Raw genomic sequence first — 10,429 nt, forward strand, 5'->3', positions numbered from 1 at the left:
GCGACCCTCACTTTGCCTATAAAAGACACACTCATTCCTTTACTTTAATATATTGTAAACATTTTGTAAATTCTTCTTCTTCTTCCCATTTCGGTTCTCTCTCTTTTTAGAGTGTTCTTAGGTTGTTCTTAGGCTTTTAGTTCATAGAAATTCAAAGGGAATGGAGTTGGCAAATGAGGTGAAAAAACATGATTTTGTAACCTCATTTGAAATCAAAAGCATCTCATCCTTGTTTACTTGTTATATCAAACATCTATTTTAAGCAACTTATGTTCAAGGCTAAATAATGTTAATGGAGCCTGAAGTAGGATGTGACAACCTACTCCCACGAGTGGTACTTAACTATTGTTTATTGTATTACATAAGGTTTGACAATCATCTTATCATTCTATGACACTAGATGAAGGATTTAGAAATGGTGTGTAGAATTAACCGAAAGCATAATACATAACTTGTTAATGTTCTCCACTTATTATCACTTTTCAAATCAATTTTCCTCTCTTAAATTTGTAAATAGTTAGTTCTTTACTTTTTCATGCTTCTTAGTTCATAAAATCACAAAAACAACTTTAATTGTTACTCTCTTACTTTTGATAAAAGATACAAAGTATGAGTATATTTCTATTAGGCAATTTCTTGTGGTTCGACACAACCTTATACTATACTACAATTAAATCTTGAAAGAGATGCAAATGTAAAATAGTAAAGTATTAACTTATACAATCATTTATTGTGAAAAGGAAAAATGCACAATCATAATGATTGATCTAACTACTAACTCTTATATTCAGTCATTTACATTTCTGCAACTAACATTTATTTTATGTCATTTAAATTCTGCAACTAATCATTTATATTCAGTTATTTATTCTTTACCAACCTTCCATAAGGAAGTAGTTCAGTTAATAAAGGAAAATGGAAAAAAAATATCACTTATTATCACTTGTGTTAATTTGCTACATTCATACCAGTAAACCGGCGTTGGAATTCTTTCCAGCAAAGCCGAAATGATATGAAGTTGTTAATAATTCAATAAAGGTAAGTTTTTGATCAAATGAAATATTCTTGAAACCATTATACCAGCTTTGGAATTTATTCCAACAAAGCCGAGATGGCGAGCAAAGAATAAACTAGTAACTAAATAAATAAATCAGAAACTTGCCTCAACGAATATCATTAGAAAAAATCTTTCAACAATACCTTGAAAATCTAAAATTGCAATGAATGCTTATTTTTTTACTACTTTTATTTAATTTCATGTTTGTATCATCGGGTTCTCCATTGAGCTCTATTATTTATAATTAGAAGTGCTCAAATAGTATAGTTTCAGAGTTTTAGGTTATGTTATAAACCAAATTGATTATTGTGAAAAATATTTCCAAAATATCTGAATTTAAATAATGATATATATATATATATATATATATATATATTATGGATGTTATTTAAACAAAGTATCAGATAGTTCATTGGTTTTTTCTGTTGGCAATGACTTTTAGGTCACAAGTTCAAACTTGCGCTTGAACATTTTGTTCACGTTTTATTCATTATTAATTGCGTGTAAAATTTAAAGAGTGCAAATATTTGAGATTCTAACCAGGGATAGAATGATTGCCAACAACCATAGTTATCATTAGGCTATGGCATCTTTTTGGTTTTATATTGAACAATTATTCTACATAATCGTTCGGATCAACTAGTGCAGAATACCATTAGATGTGTTTCTCTTCACCAAGTGACATGAATATTTCTATAAATAGAGACAATTGAAGTCTGAATTCATTAAGCCAAAATTGATATTTAACAAGACTCATTTAATAGCGCTTATATGTTGAATGATGTTAAATATAAGGTGGAAGAGAGTTAACAACACTTATTGAAGAAAGCGTTGTTAAATGTGTTATCTTTTGTTATATTTAACAGCGCTTATTTAAGCAAGCGCGGTTAAAGATCATACTTCATATATTTAACAATACTTATTCAATAAACTTTGTTAAAGGGGTTATCTTTAACAACGCTTATTAAAGAAGTGTTGTTAAATGTGTTATCTTTAACAACGTTTACTGAAGCAAACGCTGTTAAAGACCATACTTCATATATTTAACAATACTTATTCAATAAGCGTTGTTAAATGTATTATCTTTAACAACTCTTATTGAAGAAAGCACTGTTAAATGTGTTATCTTTAACAGTGCTTATTGAAACAAGCGTTGATAAAGGTCATACTTTCAACGCTTGTTTTAGTGAGCGAAAATCTTTTCAAATTCAAAAACAAAACCTTACACAATAATACATATCACTCATTTTATTATTTCTCTTACTTTTCTTCTTCTTCTCCATAACTTACATTTTTCTCTCTTATGTTTTTAGTTTCTCTCTTCAAGCAAGTTATCAATTTTTGGTTTTCCTCTTCAAACATAAGGTAAATCATTATCTTATTTTAGCTCATTTATTTCTCTCTTCACTAATAGTGTGATCTTTATTTGTTTTGAAGTTTTGCAGCTATGGTGAAGTTATCGATTTTTTGTTTTTCTTTTCAAGCATAAGGTAAATCATTATCTTAGTTTAGCTCATTTATTTTTCTCTTCACAAATGGTGTGATCTTTATTTGTTGTGAAGTTATGCAGCTATGGTGTTCTAGGTTTTTGGCTATGGTGAACATTGGAGGAGAAAGAATGAACAATTTTCGTAAGATCTCATTACTCATATGTTATTTTATAATATTGGAATCTGTTAAGGTTAAATGTAGTTGAAGTCGTTGGTGATTTAACAAAGCTATTGTAAATGTGGTAGAGTTCGACATGCTTTGTCATGTGTTTGATAGAATGTCTGGGAGATATATTATCTTATTTAGAAAGTAGATATTTAACAGTGTTTGCTTCAGTGAACGCTGTTAAATGTCTACTTTCTAGAGCTCTACAAAAAGCATTGTTGAATATCACCTTATGTACTACTGTGCTCACATAGAAAGCGCCACAAAAGCGCTGCTAAATGACAATTTTAAGCGTTGTTGTTTTGCTATTATGGCATAGTGATTATACAAGAAATTTGCATCGCTATAAATCATCCTTTATTTCTCTAATGCATGAGAGAAGTGCATGAAACATAAGTTTGTAAACTTGTATTGAAAGATAAGATTGTTGTGTTTATGCAAAACACATCAAGGTTTTTCAAAATATCCTAAAGGGGATTCGCTGTTCATCCAATTTGCATACAATATACGTAGATTGGTGGAGGCGAATCAAACATAAAGGTTAGTATGGTAATATACGTTTTGGAGTCTGAACGTGCATATCCATCAAGTATTTCTTTGTTCAAGTGGTGTAGCATCTTCCCAACAATCAAGAATTTCTCATAATTACCTCCAATTATATAAATCAGTAGTTTAAACTAAACTTAAGATAGAGTATTTCCAATGAAACCAATTCATTTAAGATAAACATTTTTTCATTCTTTGTCGTTGTTAAGAAAATTTTACCATTATTGTTGTTGTTAAGAAAATTTTACCATTATTGTTGTTGTGATCCAATATTGAAAAGGATCTTGTCGTTAACATGTGTCTAAATATAATAAAAGAAAAACTTGTGTTGAAATTAGTACTCTCTTCATGGAAGATAGTAAACTTTTGAAAAGTTAAAAGAAGTAAGTGAACATGCTTTAATATTTTGTGGAATAAATCAATCACTTATCAAGATAATAGTTTAACATATATTTCATTGATTACTTAATCATGCACCATCGGAAAAAGCATTAAAATGAGCATCACATTATGGCATAAACATTTAGTCATTTTGCAACAACAAAAATTGCCAAACAACATATGGATGATATTTTTTTTGTTTTTAGTATATCTAACCTTTCTCTCTCTTCGTGATCATTATCATTGGAAAATTTAACCTAACTCAATGTTCATCATGATAGCATCTTCTAAATCAAGTAACTGATAAATTATATCTCACATTTTAGTCGATTTAAAGTGTCAGAGATTTATTGGCTAAGTTTCTGAGACTTATCAGCTAAGTGTCTGAGACTTATCGTCTGTGTCAAATTTCTCTATTTATATACTAGCCCAATGGTATTTTACCAAATATCTAAATATATTAGTATAACAATTAATGAGAAACTAAATGAGATGTGTTATTTATTACTAGGTAAAATTCTATTGGATTGGTATAGAGGCATAGAAAAATTTTGGTGTAGAGAATTTGGGTTCGTGGGACAAATTCACACCTATGCATAAAGATGTGCATATGCATTATAGTTTCTTATCTTTCCTAGTCCTAAATTTTGAAACTGAAATTCTATTTCCCTTACATATTGCACATTAATGAAAGCATAGAACCCTCAATGGAGATTTCCAATCACAAGGTCTTTTAATTGTTTGGGAGCAAAAGAAAAACTGAAAGTACAGATAGATATATAACATAGAATGAGACAAAAGAGAAATTGAGAATTATGGTATCTACAGCAAGGGATAGGGCATAATATGACTACTCAAATTTCCTTCCCCTTTTTTATTTAAAATAAAAACAAATAACTGAAATTAATGTAACCCAACCACTCATAAACCTTACCTTTTGTCTCGTTTTTATGATCTTCTTCTTCTCCTTAGAACTTAACATTATCAGGAATATGAACTGGATAACGATCAATGAATCTACCCAAGGTCCATCAAGAGATGCCTTAATGTTTTTGTTACATTTCAAAACAGCAATCTTGCATTTAAATCTACTTCCAAAAGCTATTTGCCACACTTTATCACCTTTCTTCATTCTCCTTTTGGAATCAATATAGTTAAGTTCATACCAAAGTAAAGAAAAAGTGTTTCCAAATCTATGCAGTGTCATCCTTGATGCCTCAATATCCTTGTTTGAAAGCTGAAGATTCTTCTGCAAGTCATCATTCACATCATGACCACCAGCATGGATGCAAAAATGCTCAAGAGCTTGTTTGAAATATGGGATGTATGGTGTCCATCTAGGGTTTAAATATTTCCTTGCTAATAATTTTACAATGAAGTGTAATTGTTTTGAATTTGGTAGAACAAGTGGACCAATTGCTCTGATGTTTGATTTAAGTGCCTCACCTACTATAGCCATGAGATTTTAGACAATGAAATGCCTATTTTCCCTTCATTGTCTTCTTCTTCAAAAACACAATGGTATGCTTTGTCATCACTACTTTTGTGTGTTCTAACAACATGGTCAAATATATACTTTGCTCCTTTATGGTATGATCTACGGTTTAATAAGAGAATGGCAGCATCTCCCATTCTGAATAAGCAATTTGGAAGAAGCATTGCTATTTAATTTTCTTGGTAATAGTTTATGGTTATGATCTCAGTGCTGACAACAACTACATTTGAGTTTCGATGAACGCGACGAAGATCGCAAGCAAGGTCTATTGAAATTAGACATGCGTTGTAACCCTTTCTAGATAGGTTAAAGATCTTAATTTTGCTCCTTAGTTTGTATTTATTGATAACCATTGCAGACAAAGAAGGTGTTTGACAAAAGAGGTTGTAATTGAATATAAGAATGTCCATATCAAAAGGTTTAAGACCTGTATGGTTGAACAATTTGTCTAAGGTTGAAAAAATAACAAGCTCAACTTTACATTTCGCATCTTCCATAGTTGGTTTTGGATCACAAAAGGTAAAGAAGTTTCTTTACCAAGATCATATCGTTTCTAGAATCCTCATTTGGAATTCGACACTTTTAGGGTTGTTCTTTAGGATGATCTTTGAGTGTTCCATGGAGATGGCAAAAAGGATTTTGAAAGTGCAAAGTGTCAAGGATAGCACTAGCAATTATTTGCCTATGTTTTGATGAAGACAAGGTTCTATTAAAGCTTGAAGATGGCTCAACAATCAACATGCCTTATGCTCATTTAGTCATATCTAGAATAGGATAATAATTTGAGTCATTATTTTAAGTAGTCTGGGATGTGTGTCGTAGTAAGTGAGTATAGGTGAGATGAACTTATGTGCTAGTCTCTCAAGCCATCTTAATTGTCATATCATATCCATGAGACATATCATCTAGTTAATTGTATGTTCATACATTAATTATACATGTTATATGTGCATATTAGGCATAATATAATTGTTAGAACATGTATATATGTTATGCATAACATATGAGAAGTTTTCCTTTTGAAACATGTACTTTAATGTGCCAGTTAATCGATTAACGTGTTGACTTAATCGATTAACTCAACTTCTTTTCTGTTAAATCAGTGCTTTCTTTTACAACTGTTTTCTATGTCATTCTGTTGCATGGTTAATCGATTAACGGGTAGCCTTAATCGATTAACAAATTTGTTATTTGTTATAACTTATTTATGTTTTAACCGTTTAACTGTTTGCAACGAATCCAACTACCAAAACTACTTGCTATAAATAAGAGACAACATTCAGAAAACCATAGCATTGCATTCTATTGTATAGGGCTGATTTTAGAGAGCATTTTACATTTTGTTTACTGTTTTTGCAAGAAAGTTGCATGTGTGAGAAGAGAGTTTTTATGCTGAATTGAGTTCTGAATTCTTGCATACTGTTTTTACATATTTCATATGTTCATTCTTATCTTGCTCACATGTTCATGCATTATATAGATTGATAGAGAGATTATTTGATTTCTGTTTTTGATTCACTCGCATGATTCTTGATGGCTTGAGTAATTAGTGAGTGAGTTAGTTTTTAGATCTTTTCTTGTTATATTCCAAGCATTATTGTGCTTAGTATACCTTACTGTTTAATCCGTTTTTGTGTATTTCTGGATTAATCTCTTGGTGGAGTATCACCATAGAGATTGAGGTTCTTCACCAAGGCTAGGAGGTCTTGATTTGAGGACAAGAATCTTGGCTAGGGTTGTTTCGTGAGAAAGGTTTTCTCAGGCGAAGGGTAGAGTCAAACCAAGGATTTAGGGGTCCTAGATTTCAAGAAAGAAGCGTCATATGTGCTTGTAGTTGAATTGATGTGTGTATTCATACTTTAACTCATATTGTGAAGAAGAAAATCTCTCTAGATCAGAAGGGGGTCTAGATGTAGTTTATAGTGAACTGCAAACGAACTAGGATAAAAATCCATTTGTGCACTCTTTTTTCTCTCCGAATCTTCTTTTAGTTTCTTGCTGTTATAAATTGAATCTGTAGCTGATATTTTGGATATTTGTTTACTGCCATATGCTTATTGTTTGTGCTTAAAAATATCTGTATTGTCTCTGTTCAATTGATTTTAAATAACTGTGCAATCTGTCTCTCTGATCATTCTATTATGTGTATGAGTTAATCGATTAAGACTTGGTGTTAATCGATTAACTCAGCTGTTTCTAGAAATTGGGTTTTGGTGCAAGAAGCGGAAATTGATAACTGCTACACCTATTCAACCCCCTTCTAGGTGTTCCTAGGCCACTGATACCAAACAGATTTGGCATGCGACCAGTGGCTTGAAGCATGCATAATCTACAAGGTAGATTGTGGGTTTCTTCGGCACGAAATAGAGAATGGCTATGAAGATTATGAGGATAAAAGACCATAGGATTAGGACAAGGTGAAAGTGAATGGAATTCAATAGGTTGAGGATTTCGTAAGGGCCAACACTTATCACCTCTATGAAGATTGCAACTATGATGAGAATGAGTGTGAGGGTGATAATGTGATTCACAAGACATTGGTAACCAAGTTTGACATACTTGAGCTTCATGGAGTTTGAGAAATTAGACGAGATAGAAGGCATTTTGAGGAAACAAAGATATGTGTGTTAGTTTCCAAAAGGAAGTGGTGTGATGTTTGGGAATAAAAAGAAGGGGCTTGAGATTTGGTGATTGATAATTAGCATGGGGGTGAAGATGGGGTTTTACAGGGATGCGATAGTCTATTGTACTAGTTCAGTACTGGAATATGAGGTAAATATCAAATAACTTGAAGCCATTTCAGATACCAAATTCAAATTGTTAATAATTTATTTGGACCAAACCTAAAATAAAAACACAATATCAACTAAAATAGAGAATAAATTCAAAACAAACGCATTTACAAGGACCTTTAATTTAAAAGATCCATAATTTAGAAGGACTAATTAACGACATATTTAACTATAAGGAGAAAGTTTGAATTAAAAAATAATCTCTTTTGTTGTCATTGTTAACCGTTCATTTTGGTTTTTTGGGTGTGGGATAAGTAGAAACTTTTTATTGAAAAAGAAAGTCTTTATTACATTAGAAATATAAAATTGCATTGAATGCTTATTTTATCAATTAAATTTATTTAATTTTGATTTATATCCTTGGGTTTTTTGTTGAGGTCTATCGCGAGGAAGTGTTTGGATTGCTTATCGATTTATAGGTATTATCGTAAATCAATTTGGTTACTTTCAATTACATAAATAGACTAAAACCATATTTAAATCTAAGTAAAAGAACTTGTATTCAAAAGTTTATCTCATTTGTTGTCATTCTTAACCGCTTACTTATTATTTTTTCTTTTGAGTTTTTTCGGAATGAGAATAAGTAAAAAGTTTTCATGGAAAATGAAAGCTTTTAACACCTTTGAAATCTAAAACTGCAACGAATGCTTATTTTTTCAGTAGTTTCTATCTACATTCGCGTCTATATCTTCGCGTTCTCCGCTAAGCTCTATTATAATGAAACTTAAAATTCTACAAATTAATACTTATAAACAAGCATTGGGAGTCTTAATATTCATAAGAAGAATTCTATATGGGTGATTAGAATTTAACAATTTCTCTTATAACAAATTAAACTATTTCAATCACTACAACTTAATATTATTGTTCTCATACAATAAATTAAATTATCTATATCTATCATTTACTTTCACCAATAATAGTAACATTATCTTATTTGTTTTTTCTTCGCTTTTTATCTAATTCTTTCCTCATTATTTACCATTTTAATCTCATTTGTTTGTCACTGCCACCATATTTCATGAGTAAGTTATGTTAATGTATAAGGATATCATTAAAATAATGTTTTTATTAGCAATGTTTTAATTTTAGTTCACTCAAATATATTCTAATCTCCTAGTTAAAAACATGAAGCCATTTTAGACACCAAATCCAAGTTTTTAATAAGTTATTTAGACCAAATCTAAAATATAAACACAATATGAACTAACAACAGAGAATAAAATCAAAATAAACACATTTACACGTATCTTTAAATTAAAAGATCCATAATTTAGAAGGACTAAAGACATATTTAAATAGGGAATAATGTATGTCCTGGTGTGAGGAGAAAAATTATTTCCTCACACCCATTCATTAATTGACACTTGTCATATTTTATTTTTTGTTTTTTTATTCATTTTAAAAATAGCTAAAAGATAATTACGTGTCACTGTCTGATTGGTGTAAGGAGAGAACTTATCCCCTCACACCAGGAGATACTCCATCCTCATTTAAATATAAGAAAAAAGTTTGAATAAAAAAATGATCAATTTTGTTGTTATTGTTAACCGTTTTTTTTCAGTTTTCTTGAGTCTGGCATAAGTAGAAACTTTTTATTGAAAAAGAAAATCTCTGTAATATTAGAAATATAAAACTGCACTAAATGCTTATGCTATCAATTAAATTTATTTAATTTCGATTTATATTCTTGGCTTTATTTTGTTGAGGTAGGACGAATTGTTCAAATTGGATTGCTTATTGATTTATAGGTTGGTTACTTTCTACTACATAAGTAGACTAAAATTATATTTAACTAAGTAAAAAAAAAACTTCTATTCAAATGTTTATCTCATTTGTTGTCATTCCTAACAACATACTTATTATTTTTTCTTTTAAGTTTTTTCGGGATGAGAATAAGTAAAGAGTTTTCATTGAAAATGAAAGTATGTAACACCTTGAAAATCTAAAACTACAAAGAATGCTTATTTTTTCAATAGCTTTTATTTACTTTTGCGTCTATATCCTCGGGTTCTTCGTTGAGCTCTATTATTTATAATTAGAAGTACTCAAATTGTATCAGTTATAGATTTTTAGGTTTTGTTATAAACCAAATTGATTCCCTTCAATTATATAAATCAATAGTTTAAACCACACTTAAGATAGGGTATTTCCCTTTTCATAGAAGCTCTTATATCCAAACAATGATATTTCCAATAAAACCGGTGCAAGTTAAAATATACATTTTCTCACTCTGTTGTTGTTAAGAAAATTTTAATATTATTGTTGTTGTGATCCTATATTGGAAAAGGATCTTGTTAACATGTGTCTAAATGTAATAAAAGAAAAAGTTGTGTTAAAATTAATATATACTCTCTATTCGGAGGAAGATAGTAAACTTTAAAAAAGTTAAATGAAGTGAATATGCTTTTAATATTTTGTGGAACAAATCAATCATTTATCAAGATGATAATTTAACATACATTTTATTGATTACTCAATCATGCACCATGGTATGCAATT

The 10,429-nt window shown here is 30.0% G+C and overlaps 1 pseudogene; it reads right to left on the minus strand.

Annotated features, from left to right (window-relative positions):
• Nucleotides 1–4,608: 4,608 nt before the first annotated feature.
• LOC109339477 lies at nt 4,609–7,738 on the minus strand (annotated as a pseudogene).
• Between the last annotated feature and the right edge of the window lie 2,691 nt (nt 7,739–10,429).

Source organism: Lupinus angustifolius, unplaced genomic scaffold (assembly GCF_001865875.1).
Source record: "Lupinus angustifolius cultivar Tanjil unplaced genomic scaffold, LupAngTanjil_v1.0 Scaffold_77_12, whole genome shotgun sequence".
Lineage (NCBI taxonomy): Eukaryota > Viridiplantae > Streptophyta > Magnoliopsida > Fabales > Fabaceae > Lupinus > Lupinus angustifolius.